Source organism: Pezoporus occidentalis, unplaced genomic scaffold (assembly GCF_034315485.1).
Source record: "Pezoporus occidentalis ecotype Australia unplaced genomic scaffold, CSIRO_AGI_Poc_V1 ctg310, whole genome shotgun sequence".
Lineage (NCBI taxonomy): Eukaryota > Metazoa > Chordata > Aves > Psittaciformes > Psittacidae > Pezoporus > Pezoporus occidentalis.
In genome coordinates this window covers 243,793-258,394 of record NW_026915053.1, presented here as the reverse complement: position 1 = coordinate 258,394, position 14,602 = coordinate 243,793, and the positions used below count along the sequence as shown (strand labels likewise).

Sequence of the window (14,602 nt, the reverse complement as noted above, 5' to 3'; positions counted from 1 at the left end):
TCAGCTACAAGGCACCGAGTTTAGGTGAATCCTGGCACCACAGGGACCACAAGGTATTTTGGTTGTCCCACATCTCCAGCTCAGCAGCCCTGGGACCTGTGCTGGGACAGTGCCACTTCCCCGCATCATCCCTGCCCCTCTCCCTGCATCCCCAGCCACCAGCATCAAGCAGAGCCAAGGGGTACAGGAAACCACTGGCAAATTAAAGAAGTCATTTGCTGTAGCTGGGAGTTTTCCTTCCAGCCCTCTGGGTGATCCCATTCCACCTCCCATGATTTTTACACACAAATACCCCCCCCCATGTCATCATACCCACTGCTGCAGTGTAACTCCTGTGACGGACACATGAGGAGCCTCTGCACTGGGCTGGTGCTATCTCTTTAATGGAGGGGAGAGAAAATATTGGTACCTTGGACTCCCCTGGGAATAAATTCATACTGCCATATCGATTCGATTTTTTTCTCTCCTTTTGCCTGATTCCTACAGCCTTCTGGGTAACGAAGATTAAGCTTCAAGCCCTTCTGATATTACTTTGAAATGCAGAAACCCTCAGAAAAAGAGGCTGCGTTTTCTCTCTTCTTGGGAAACAGGAAATATCTTTGGGGATGGGCCAGTGCTCATCTCTTCTCTCCTTCTCCCTCCTCTGGAGTAATTGAGAGCCACGCTTGCAAACACACGCACGTGCACCCACACGCTTGGGCCCGCAGGTGCCCATCTCCCTTTTGCTGCCTCTCACTGTGGATGGCGTTGGAAGATCCAAGGATTCACTTGGTTTAATGGGTGTTGAACTGATAACTCCCCGGTGGGGAGCTCGGGTGAGCGCAGGAACCAGCCACCTTGGTATCAGATCGATTCGTTATCAACCCTGTTATGACGAAGGCTGCTGAAATGTGGGTTGAGAGAACTCCGAGTGCAAGCAAAGAGCTCCCATTTCCCCAGTCCCCTAATCGCTGTGGGGAGACCTGGCTGGTGATCTCGGTTAAACAGGCATAAATCCAGAGCAGCTCCAGTTATTCAGTTGGTGTCACTTGGGACTTGCCAGCACGGCAACAGAAAGCAGCATCCAGCCCTTTGGGTGGGCTCCTTGTCCTCCCTGCACCGACTGCAGCAGTTTGTGGGAGACAGCAGTGGCTGGAGGCTTTGCTGTGCCCGGAGCTGGAGGGAGAAGTTTAGGACATGTAGGAAACTGAGGAGAGAACAGGTAAAGCTGAGGCATGGAGAGCAAGAACTGGAGGGTGCTGGGGATCCTCTCTGCAGGGAGGTGAAGGCTGGGGAAAGAAGCAGGGATGGAGATGCTGCAGGAGGAGGTATGGGGATGGACCGGCGAGCAAAGCAGCCATACACAGGGGGGTACAGGGGGCATAGGGACAGCGCAGTGGGTTTCACATGGCCATGGGGTGTTTGTTTTCCAGGCTCTTGCCTGCAATGGGATGGTCACTGCAGCCCCCAAGTAGAAGACAACAGGGAGACCCCAAGCAACAGAGGTTTTTGCACAAGCCCAGCCCTGGCTGGGTGCCTGGGACCCTCCAAGTCAAGTCTTCATCAGTCGAGCTTATCTGGGCTCTTCTGTCTCTGCCACACACTTCCCACAAAAGCAGATCCTTCAACCTTGGTTATGTCCCCCAGATGCTGCTCTGCATACCTTTGACATCAGAGTCCTGGATCACGCCAGATTCCTTGCCTGGTTCCACTCTCAACCCCAATATCTCCCTGCAGCAAACAAAACCACTCTCACAACCAAGGCCAAGTCTGCTCCCTTCCTCTTCCCTGAGCATCCTGCAGGTCTGGACATGTCCTTCAGGCTCTGCAGCATTCAGACCCAGCTTTGCTGCCTGCTCTGGGATCTACAAAGGAGGAATTTTGCTGCTCCTAGCCCCTTCCTGAAGGGTTTCATTTCCCTGCCAGGACGTTTAATCTCCCCTTTCCTCCCATAGGGATCTGGAGGAGACTCATCATCTGAGTCCAAACTCCTGAACGTGCTCACCTACATGTCAGCTTCAAATGGGCATCTCCGGACACATGCATTCCCTCATGAGCCCGTGCCTGGCAAAACACACTGTGAAGGACACATTGAGTCTTGGACATGCCCAAGTAAGCTCAGGAATCTGGGAACCACGTTCACCACGTGTGTCTGTGGGTCACCACTCTGCGAAGCCAACCTGGTTGTCTGAGGCCGGGACTTTTCCCCTCCAAACCCACCCAGGCTGCAAAGGAAGTGATATTCTGACTCTTTATTTTTCTATCAATAAAGTTTATTGTCCTTTTCTTGCAAACCCTTCAGCAATTAAGAAGAAAAAAAGAAGAAGAAGAAGAAGAAGAGGAAGAAGAAGACAAAGGGAGTTGATGTTTGACTGCTGGGCTATCACTTAAGTCCTTGTTCCTGTTTACTCAGGACTTATTAGAGCTCATTCAATGCCTATAGCATGGCTGGATCAATACCTGCTGGGAGCAAGAGAGATTCCGCTTGGCCACTGTAGCCCATGTTGCAGAATTGATCTGCTTGGCTGCTGCAATCTGAAAATCCATCTTTTTGCGCTCTCTGCCTCCCTCTCTGCAGCGGGTTGCTAAGCAACGGGGGCTCCTTTGGGCGCCCATTGGTCAGTGCCGTGGCCGGCGCTGTGGTCCTCCCTGGTCACTTGGCCACTTTGGGCTGCAGTTCCTCCTCCAAGGATGGCTCTGGGATGCGGGGAGGTGGGGAAAGGGCAGGGAGGAGGGGAAGGGGCCGGAGGGGTGGTGAGAGGAGCGATGGGGAGAAAAGGGAAATCAATATCACCTCACATTTAACCTTTCTTTAAGAAAAAAAATCTTTGAGAAAACTATATTGACCCATTCCTTATCACTTTGTGCCACTGCAGCCTGCTTGAACAGGCTTCGCTGCCTGCACATGCACTTCATAAACACTTCTCCCTCGCCTCTTTTTAGGGTAGATCACGGAGCCTTCCTTCCTTCTCCTTTTGCCTCTCACCTTGGCTGGACACAAAGTTATGCCAGTTTAGCTAAAGGTGTGGTTTTAAACTGATTTCATTAAACTGGGGCAAAACCTTTGTGCGGATGTACTGAAATCAATGGCAACCCCATTTGCATCGATTTCGCTTCGCTTTGGTAAAGGAATCGAATTATACAAACCAATACCAACCTGCTTTAAAATGATTTAGGGGTGTCTACACAAGACCAATTTTGGCTTCCAATTTTGTGTGTAGACAAGGTCCATCCCTCCAAAGAGCCATTCATTAGGCAGATCTCGCTGCCACAAAAGCCTTGGAGCTCTCGCTCCAACAGCCTCCCCAACAACATCATCTCTGTAGCCTCCAACAGCTCATCCTAAAAGTGATACCCAGGCTTTGCCCATCTCTTTAATGAGATGAAGAGCAGGGGTGGGGCGGTTGTTTCCCAGGTGCTGCAGAGTATTTACTGTACAGATATTGATCCTGCTCTCAATGCCTGCCACCGTAGATCCATGCATCTCGTATGTGTATGTGTGTCTTCTAACAATGCCTTTTACTATGGTCCCTAGGCGATGTCGCATCTAGATCCCAAAGTCTTTGCACAAGAGTTTTCCAACCCTTATTTTGTGATTATCTTCGCACAGCTGAAGGACAGAGGGCTTAATACTAGACCACAAGTGCTCACAAGTGGACACTTCCCCTACTGAGACACCTATGTGAAGTGGCCTCATTTCCACAAGTGCAGGTCAGCTCCTTTGAAAGCCAGGAAAAGCCAAGTTTCTCCAGCATCATCAAAGCCAACTACTTTTATTAACTACCACAAGAGGTAATTCACACACAAAGGTGCTTCCCAGGCAGAAAACAGGGACTGATGCTTGATCACCAAAGATGGACTTCTGATCCAACCAACCTAGGTGACTTGCATCCAACCTGGCCTTGAACACTTCCAGGGTTGTGGCTGCCCCATCCCTAGCAATGCTCAAGGCCAGGTTGGATGGGGCTTGGAGCAAGCTGCTCTAGTGGAAGGGGTTTGGAACTGGATGAGCTTCAAGTCACTTCCAACACAAACCATTCCATGATTCTATGATCCCAACCCTCAGCCCTTGGCACAGCCTATGTGACTTCAATTCATCTCTGGGTTCCCCACAGAGGTATATCCATATTATCACTGGGTCAGGTGTTCTCTAGGTCACCTCTAGGTCAATTTTGGGGTCTAACATGCAACTCTGGGGCTTTCTATCATAGCAGTTCAGGGTCAGCCTGCAGCAGAGAAGCTCACTAACCCATTCCCGATGGAAAGGGGAGTCGATGAGTACTTGTATTGCACCTAAGTGGTCTACAGATGGGTCTTTGATACGACCCCCAGGTACTGTGTGCAGGTTGATGGACCCTCATCTCACCTTGCATCCTTCAGCCAAAGGAAGAAGCATCAGAGCACATGCGTATCATTAGCTTTAAAGATATTTTATTATCTTAATGTAAATTAAAATACCCAGAAATGTTGTCTCAGGTAGAACTGAACACGACTCAGCCCAAGGTGGATGCAGTTATGAGCTCCAGCTCAGACCTCACACACAAGCATCCAGGTAGAGCTGAACTTCATCTATGGGCTCCATCCTACCACAGGGTAACAAAAGGAGCCGAATTCTTTGCCATGAAGAATCGCCCTGACTCTGCTGCTGCAATTTTCACATCCTCTGCACTTGCCTTTTGGAATTTGCTTGTCCTACACTGATTTACCACCTGGAGGAAGGCAGGACACAAACCTCGGAAGACAGGGATGACAGCTTGAGAGCCCTGTCAGTGCTCTGGTTTTGGGAGCACCCGAAACCCTTTCCCACCAAGCAGCCATCAGGGGATATACTCCAAAAGTTCTGACAACCAGAGCAATGCCGCTCCATCCAAATGAATCATTTCCCCACAGGAGCCAGCCGCTTCATTGAATCTCCCTTTTCAAACGTCTCATTGGCCGAGTTGGAGTCATCGGATTGTCCTGCTTCAGCATTTTACAAGAGAACCATTTTCCTTTCTCCAGCCCCAGGTGATTTTATTTTTGTTTTGAAAGCGTGATTCATTCACATTAAAAGGAAATTTGACAAAGCGCCCAAGCTTAAATTTAGCCACAACCTTCAAGCTTGTCAAAACCTCCTGCTTTGACTGACAGTGCCTGGAATGGGTTTCATTTTCCTTTTTTTTTTTCCAATTTCTTGCTTTTTTTTTTCATTTTTTAACTGAAGAAATTCAAATTCTCACAGAGGAACCCATCGCATCTCAGGGCCCAAAGCTCTCCCCCAGATTCCCAGGGAGGTTTAAGTGGATCCTTCTGGATTGCGATGAATGGCAGCACTTCCTCAAATCAGGGCCCCGCTTCCTCTTCCTGCTGTGATTATTCAGACACATGGTTTTATACACACGGCGCTGGTTGCTGGATGAACTCTTTACGAAGCAGCACACCAACCCCTCCCAAACCACCCGCCCCAGGTTCTGCGAGGACTCCCCACGCCGAGAGGACAGCTTGGGAAGACCATTAACTGATTTCTGCTTTCACTTAGAGCTTGCAGCATTGACGAGCCTGCTCGATATCTGACAAGCTCTCCATGGCCCTGAGAGCTGAGCAGCATCTTGGGAAAGTATTCCTGATCTTCACCACCACAGAAACCTTCCTGAGCACAACATCCTGCTGGGGCAGATGCCCTCTTGCTCTCCCAGCTGCCTCTCCCCACCTCTCCGGGTACAGCAGCCTCTGAAGAGGTTTGCCTTCAGGAGCCACTGGATTCCAAAGCCATGGGGAGTGAGTCTGACCCATTGATGGAGCCCATCACGGTGTCCCCACAGGGAGCAGGACTGTGGTCATCGCTGCCCCAGCTTTCCCCACTCTTCCAGGAACCACTCTGGCATCAAGGGCGTTCCATAACCGACTGAAGTTAAGCACGTGCTGGTGAATAGGGATTCTTGCCTGTGTCTCCTCCAGCTGCTCAGGGAGCCCTAAGGAAGGTCACACAAGAAGTGGCCCAGCTTCTGCCTCCAGCTAGGACAGGTTTCACTGGGGTATGGTAAGGGTTCAAGGGCAGGTTGGACACAGGAGCTTGGAGCAACCTGCTTTAGTGGAAGGTGTCCCTGCCCTTAGCAGGGGGTTGGAACTGGATGAGCTTTAAGGTCCCTTCCAACCCAAACCATTCCATGAGTCTCTGATTCTACAAGAAGGGTTCTCCCTGGGCACTTGTGGCTGGGTTTGAGCTTGGGGCACAGATTTGGCAAGAAGAGGAAGGTGACATCTTTGGAAGGTCTTACCCCTGTCCCTTGCAGCAAGACAGCTCGGGGAGGGCATCATTTAACCACCTGCTTGGCTTTAAGTTGGAGATCAAATGCAGAAATCAGCCACAGGGCTCCAGCAGCACCCACGGGTCCACAGGGCCAGGCTTTGGTGGGCTGGGGGTCTATGGGGTTTGCAAGTCTCCCCCAGCAAGTCTCCAGGCCGGTTTGAGCTGGCACCTTGCTTTGCCAGCTCAGCTCCCCACGGACATCATAGCCATTGCTCTGTTATGCTTTTCCAGCCTCTTTTTGCTCTTCATTCTCTTTTGCATCTCTTTGTTGCAGCCCTCTCCATCTGACCCTCTCTTCTTTCCCTTTGCATCATTTAACTCACAGTCCCTGGGGGGTTTTCAGCTACCACCGCTGGCTCCACTGGCTCAAACCTCCCTAAAATCATAGAACCATAGACTAGTTAGGGTTGGAAAGGATCTTCAGATTGTCTGTGTCCAACCCCTCTGCCATGGGCAGGGACACCTCACACTGAACCATGTTACCCAAGGCTCTGTCCAACCTGGCCTTGAACACAGCCAGGGATGGAGCATTCACAACTTCCTTAGGAAACCCATTGCAGTGCCTCACCACCCTTACAGTGAAGAACTTCCTCCTCATCTCCAGTCTAAACTTCCCCCATTGAAGTCTGAGCCCATCACCCCTTGTCCTATCACTACAGCCCCTAGTGAAGAGTCCATCGCCAGCATCCTTGTAGGCCCCCTTTGGATGCTGGAAGGTTGCTCTGCAATGCCACATCAAGGACTCCAGTGCCCAGGGGAGAAGGAAGAGCTCTGAAATAACCTCCCTGGCTGGGTGACACTGGGTCTGTTTGTGCATCAGCTGGATAAATCAGCCAGAAGACTCTGTGTCTGGAGGACACATAGGTGCATTTAGTCCTTTATACACTATGTAAATGAAGGGCAGGAAACAAAGACTTCATCCATTACCATAATGACAGGTATTACCCTGTTCTTAGGCCAGGCCTAGTCCAGGAAAACACTTAAGTACATGATTAATTTGAAGCCTAAGAGACTTAAGCACGTGCTTAAGTGTTCTGCAGCTCTGGACCTAACAACAGAGGTTTCTACAGAGCAATCCATGCTCAGGACATGTTACAGTGGTGCTTAAATGTATGGATTAAGGGTGCCATAAACAGTTGAGATATTCTGTTTAAACAATCATTTGTTGACAAGACTATACTAAGCCCATCGAATCCCTAAGTGATAGATGTATGTTGTCTTTCTGAGTCTCATGCTGTATCAGCCATTGATTTTTTTTCAGCCTGGATGCTAAGGTAACCTTTACCTGAGAGCTTAAGCAGAAAGCAATGGGTGTATGCTCACCATCCCAGCCACTGTTTGCACTGCTGGAGCCAGGACAAAGCCAAGGCTCAGCTTTGGATCCGTCCACAGGGCACAAGGCTGCCCTGGACTGCCCCAAGGGCTGGGGATGAAGGAGCACCCCTTGGCCAGTACTGCTGGGTGATGCAGAACAAGGGCTGTGGGATGCTTCTTCTTTCTCTAGAGGCATGAGCCTTTTCCAGGGTCTTCCTCCAACCTGGATCATGTTGTGAGGCGGTCTCTCATTCTCCATGGGCCACCCTTGGGAGCAGCAGCATTATCCTTCCATCCATCTCCCCACTCAGAACCCATTTCAGGAGACGTTTGTCTCCGGAGACCCGTGAGTGCCCTTGATGGCCCCATCTCAGTGTGGGCACCATGTCAGGACACCCTTCCTTGAGATCTGTTTTAATCACATTTATACAGTGTAACCAGGGGAAGGAATCTATTGACAGTCTGTCTTCACATTGCTGTCAATTCTTCCGGAGACATCATTAAATCCAAGAGTGGATCTTAATTTAACGTGTTAGCTAACGGGTTATTTAATTAGTTTTCAATACACCCCCCCCCAAAAAAAAAGCGTGGAGTGGGGAAACAGACTAAGTATTAAGGGGAGAAAATAAAGCAAACCCCAAAGCCACACGATGATGAACACATCCAGATTTCCCGGATCTGCAGAGAAATGGTCTCCTCGGCCCCCTTCGCCCCTTCCCTCTCACAAGAAAGAGCCCTGTTGCGTTTCCCCTTCTCCCAACTGTGTTCAATAATAAATGAAAATGGTAAAAAGCAATTCATACACGGGGCTAAGCGTCTGGATTTATTATCAGGACAATTACACCAAGGAGAATTCCCGGAAAATTACTCTTAGAAGTCTTTCTCTACCACCCCCTCCTAGTTTGGATAAAGACAGCAGCAATTACTGCTGCGGGAGAGAGGAGGGCACAGGGAAAGGGGTGCCACTGCCCCACTGGCTCGTAGGGTGGCACTTGCCTTGCGGGCAGCTTCCTGCCCATAGGGGTGTGGGGCTGGGAGGAGGAGGGCTGTGTTTGGGGCTGTGGATTCACATGTTTCCAGGTTTCCCTTGCACAGGTCAGTGCGGTGGGTATAGGCTGTGGCCAGCCAGCGCTCTGTGTGTGTCTGTGTAATAGCCCTGGGTACGAGCCGCTTTGGGTTCTTTCAGTAACAAACACAACATGACCCAAGCGCGCTGGGGTGGGAGAGGGGGCAGCCCCCCCACCCCGACCCCCCCACCCCCCCACCCCCGCCCCATCCTGCCTGTCCCCACTGAGCCCAGGGCAGCTGCTTGGTCGGAGGATTCCTGCCCCATCCCTGCCTTGTCCCTGCTTCTTTCCTGCCTCTGTTCCTATTTTACCTGATCCCCATCGCTTCCTGCCCCTATCCCTGCCAATCTCCTACTCCTGCCTGTCCTCTGCCCCTGCCTGTCCCCCTACTCCTGCCTGTCTCCTGCGTGTCCCCTTCTCCTGCCAGTCCCCTACCCCTGCCTGTCGCCTGCCCTTGCCTGCTCCCTTCTTGTCCCCTGCCTCCTGCTTGTCCCCTACCCCTGCCAGTCCCCTGCCTGCCTTACCCCTGCCTATCCCCCCCCCTGCTTGTTCCCCCGCTGTCTCCCTGGGTCTTGCCGCAGGACGCGCTGCCCGGGGAGCAGAGTTACCTGTTACGGGGGCTGAGCCGCTGGAACCGGGGGCACTCCGGGCCAGGAACCCCCTCCCCGGTTTCGCTCCGCAGTGCGGCCGAGCTGGAGCAGACAGCGGGGAGAGAGGAGAAAAGTCTCCAGAAACGGGATCTTCCGAAAAAGCAGAGACGCTTCCGGAGCCAGGAGCAGGAGTCCTGCGGCGCCAGGAAAAAACCTACGGAAAATACAGAGAAAACAATAACTACATCTATATCGCATCTATATCAAATAAATACGGTCTCTTTCTATATAAATTTTAATCTGTGTTATGTGTAAAACAAGTCCAGTGAATTCGCGTGCTGCCGGTGCTCGGTGCGATGCAGCGCGGAGGAAAACGCCCGGTTCGTCTCCTTCCTTCGATGTTTCTCAACGCACCGGCCCCGGCTCCTCGATCCCGGACTTGCCCGGGAGCGCTCGGGGAGCCTTTGGGGTGCTCAGGGACTCGGGTTTGAGGCTCCCCGAACTGCACAAAGACCGAAAAGTGAGAGAGGGCAGAGGCGAGGGGGCTGGGGGCGGTGTCACTTCGGAAGCTTGGGGGACCCCCTGCCCCGCAAAGCACGGGCGAAGTCGTTGCATGTCTCACGTTGTGGTTAATCCACCCGCACCCCAGCCCGCTTTAGGGACGGCCCGGCCAGACCGGTGAAAGGCGGAGAAGGGACGGGAGGGAGGAGGGGAAAAAAAACCATCTCTCACCTCGGAGCTGGGCGAAACCCCCGCAATTTTCACCGCATTTCCACCAAAAAGGGGAAAAAAATAAAAGGGCCGAGCCCTCCCCGTGGCGCTTCCAAGGGTGTAAAGTTCAGGGCTGCTCCGCCGGGAAGTTTAGAAAACAAATTGCGGTTGAAATAGGCTCCCGGAGGCCCACGCCGGTGTTCCCGGAGCTGGGAGCAGCAGGGGGGACCCGGCCCGGCCGCCGCAGCGGGGTGATGCGGAGCCCCGAGGGCCCCCGGCTCTGGTCCGGGCTGCGCCGGACCAATGCGGGGCCGCTTCGTTTGGGGTATACCTGCAGGGACTGCATCGAAAAGAGCAACCTCCGGTCCTCAAACTGCCCTCCCCGGGGTGAATTGGATGGAGAAACCCACTCACCCCGGCCCCGCGCCCCGCCGCGGCCCCGTCGCTCCCGGCTGCCGAGTTTCGGGGCGGCCCAAAGTTTCGGTGTAAACGAGAAAAGTCTCCGGGAAGGCTGTGGAGGGGTCGGTTCTGCCGCTGCCCCCTCTCCGCCGCCCCACGCCTTGATTTCACCCCCGTTGCTGCAGCTTTTCCGCGCTCCCCACCCGGCCCCGGCTCCACCCGCCGAGCGCGGGGGTAAGCGGGCTGCAGAGGCGGGATGGGGGGGGGAAAGCTCCCGATCCGTCCGTTACCCCCCCCTTAAACGTCTCCGGGGCCGATTCTGCGGAGGGGGAAATTTTTCACAGGGGGAAATGACCAACAGCAACAACAAAAGTAATAGATATGTGCTTATATCCAGCAAAAAGAAGGGAAAAGGAGCGGGGAGCGGCGGGGAGAGGGCCTGATCTCGCAGCTAAAATTATCTTGAACTGGCTGCCGAGGGCGCAAATCGCGGTGGGGCGGGCGACGGGGGTGGATTTTCAGCAGAGGAAAAGGTCGGTGGGGAAAGGGCCGGAGTTTTTTCCCGGCTGGATTCCCGGATTCCTGCCCGTAGCGCCACAAACCCGGAGCCAAGCGGGCAAAGCAGGGAAGGGGAAATTGAACCCGAAAAAGCCGGAGAGACCCCGGGTGAAGGGAGGGGGGGCACAGACGGACACACAGCACGACCCCCGTCCGCTACTGCGGGGATTGGTGAAGCAGCGGGGATGGGGGCTCCCATCCTGGATCTCCCACCCCCCCCCTTATCCCCCCCCATCCCCGGCCCCGCAGCGGGTTTCCCCAAATCCCGCTTTAATAACCCCAAATCCGGGCGGAACTTTCCCGGCGTGGCTGCTTTTTTGGAGGGGTTTTATTTTTTTGGCTTTTTTTTTCTCCTGCTTTGTTTTGTTTTGGAAGCGAAAGCGTTTGAATCCCCTTCAAGAACCGGTATCAAAGTCTCTTTTTTTAAAAGCTATTGATTGCAAAAGTCTTATTTAAACCAACACATTTTAGTTTCTCACATTTTAAAACATCATCTGGGGCCCATTGTATGGAAAATCGATTAGCAGAAATTGCCACGCTCTTTGCCTCCCGCTTGATTGTTGTAAAATCGAGACGTCCACAGGCAAAAGCTGGGCTGGGGAAGATTTGGAACCGAAATGAAAGGGTTTGCGAGGAATCTATAGGCACTAAATAATTCACCTGCCAGGCGATGGGGCTGTTATTTTGAAGCCTTAAAGAACTTTAAGGAACTTGGGCTGCTAAAGGGACATTGCTATGGCGGGGGGCGCGGAACCGCCTCCTTTTCCTTCCCTGCCCGGCAAAATAAACTGGTTTATTTAGTCCTTGCCTTGTACCTGCTCGCCGACTGCAGTCAGCACTGCCCGCGCCGCTGGATGTGTTTCTGGCGGTGTCGTTTGTGCTTTCGAGCTGTTCCTAAGGGGGCGGGTGGGGGTGGTGTAGAAATTAAATATATATAGGTAAAATAAGATAAAAATAAAATAGATTTGAGCTCAAAGCAACCGCAGAGCGAGCAGCGGTAGGGCCCGCGAAGGCAGGGGTACAGGCAGGGACACAAGCAGGGGTACAGGCAGGGAGCAGGCACCGCTTCCTACCCCCGACACAGCCTTCCCCGGGCTCCGGGGCTGCCCGCCCGGCCTCTTCGCGGCCTCCTGCCCTGCCCGGCCGGGAGCAGGGTCGCGTCTCTAAGTGCGGGGAGCCCCGCTCCGCCCTAGGGGCAGCAGTGGGATGGGCAGAAGGGGTTTGGGGGTAGCGGCTGGGCCCGCCCCGCTGCGCCTTCTGCCCGCTCGTCCCGTTGGAAAGAAGCCCTCGGTTGCGCCGGAAGGGCTGGGGGGGGCGGAACCGGCGGAGGCTGCCCCGGACCTGTTACCCCAGCTCCGCACTCCCCGCCCCAGGGTGCCGCCACTACCCGGCTCCTCTCGGAGCGCTGCCCGGGCGGCTACGGAGGAGCAGAGGGACCGGAATTAAATAGGGAGAGGGAGCTTGGAAAGAAAAAGGAGGCGAGGGAAGGGATCAATAGCATCCAGCTGGCGAATGGAGACCGGGCCTCTTCCCCGCGCTGCCACCCGGCCCATCGCCGGAGCCTCTGGGCTCTCCGCGGGGCTTCCTCCGGGCTGGGGCCGCAGCGGCTGCAGCGAACCCGGTCGGGCTCCGGGATCGCACACGCGGGCAGCGGCCCGGACCCTACCCGGGGAGCTCCCGCCGCCGCCCCGCTCCCCCAGCCCCGCGGGTTTCGGTGACTCTCTCCTAATGATATTGCATCGATCGGGGAAGAGCCGAGGAGGGGGGGAGGGCGGGGACACGGACGTGGGGCTCCCGCATTACTCAATTATGTCACACTAATTACTAAAAAGTCTCTCTCATTTGTTGCTTGCTCGGTGCAAAGCTCGGCGGAGGGCAGAGTCCAGCGCCTGCCCCGGGGCGGGAGGGGGACCCGGTGCTGCGGGCCTGGCGGTGCTGGGGAGCGGGGGGAGGCGTAAGCCCAGCCCGACCCGGGGACGCTGTGCAGGACGGCGGGAGCGCGGGCAGCTGCAGGGATAGATCTATCGATGGGCGGTCGATGGGCCGGTCGATGCTCTATCGCCATTATTACACTCAATGAAACCCTTGCAGACGCGGCCGCTTCATCCCTGGTTTGTTCCCCACCTCCTTCCTCGCTGCGCACCTCGACACTCCCCCCCCTCCCAGCATCTTCTGGCGCTGCCTGGCCTCAGGCTACCCCTGCCCGGCTCCGGACCCCCCTGCCCATCCCTTCCCAACTCCAGACCCCCCCACTCATCCCCGCTTGGCTCTGTACTCCCTCTGCCCATCCCCGTCCAGCTCTGTACACCCCGCCTATCCCTGCCCGACTGCAGGCTCCCCTGCCCATCCCTGCCTGGCTTCGGACTTCTCCTCTCCATCCCTGCTCGGCTCCAGGCCCCTCTGCTTATCCCTGCCCGGCTCTATGTCCCATTACCTGCCTGGAAGCTTCTCCCCGCAGGCCACCTGGATATCGGGGACTTCGCATCCCCACCGGAGCCCCCAGGATGCGGCTCCCTCCCGATTTCAGGATCCCGCTCATGGCCCGCGGCCCCTCCCGACAGGGCCACATCAGGGCTCAGAGCTAGAAGCGGGGCCGGATTCCTCCCACATCCCGGCTGAACCGTGGTATAGGGGCTTAACAGGGGCAGAAAAAACCCCGAAGGGACACCCCCCGCTACCACCACCACCCCGTTCCTCCCCGTGCATCATCTGCTCCACGGTGACCGCCCTGTGCGGCGCTTGAGAACTGGCTTTATTTTATTGTATTGGTCACTTAACCCGCTTCCTGGGGACGGGATGGGATGGATGGGATGGATGACATGGGTGGGATAAGATGCGATGGATGGGCTGGGTTGGGTTAAATGCGCTGCGGTTGGACGGGATGTTAATCTTTGCGGAACTCCTCACTGCGGAGCCGGCTGACACCGTGAGCACCGGCCCGCGGCCCCCGCCCCGGAGAGCCGGGACCTGCAGCCCCGCTGCCGCTGCCGGAGCTCCGGGGCCAGCCCGGACCCGCCTCGGCCGCCTGGAGCCCGGCAGCGCCGGGGACTGAGGCTGCAAGGACCGGTCCGCAGGGCTCGTTTTCATCTCTTCGGTTTTCAATAAAGCTTGGGAAACTGGAGCGGCCCGGCCTGGGGCACGGAGCAGGCCGGGAAATGCCGGAGCCTCTTACGCAGGCGTTCGGGGTCGGGGGGAGCCCGGTTCGGGGCGACGGGACCGGGAGCGGCCGGAAAAGTCCCTGGGAAGCATGAAGGCCCGGCCCGGCCGGGGCTTGTGCCCGGCTCGAGTGGCCTCTTCATCCCATCTGCCTTACTTTCCTTTCCCTTTCCCTTTTCCTTTCCTTCTCTCTTTCGCTTTCCCTTTCCTTTCCCCTTTCTCCTTTTCCCTTTCCTTTTCCTTTTCCCTTTCCCTTTCTTATTCCTTTTCTCCATCCTTTTGCCCTCCCCTTTCCCCTTCCATTTCCACTTCCCTTTCACCTTTACTTTTCCCCCTTCCCTTTGCATTTCCATTTTCCCTTTCCCTTTCGTTTTCCTTTCCCTTTTCATTCCATTACCATTTCGCCTTTCCTCTTTCCTCTTTCCCTTTCCCCTTCCCTTTCCCATTTCCATTATCCCTTTCCCATTTCCCTTTCATTTCCATTAGCCCTTTCCCCTTCCCTTTCCCTTTCCATTTACATTTTCTCTTTCTCTTTTCCC

The 14,602-nt window shown here is 54.8% G+C and overlaps 1 protein-coding gene across 4 annotated transcripts in view; it reads right to left on the bottom strand.

Moving 5' to 3' along the window:
• ATP8B3 (ATPase phospholipid transporting 8B3) overlaps positions 1-14,602 on the bottom strand; it is a 165,470-nt gene that overhangs the window by 101,819 nt on the left and 49,049 nt on the right. The window lies entirely within an intron of this gene.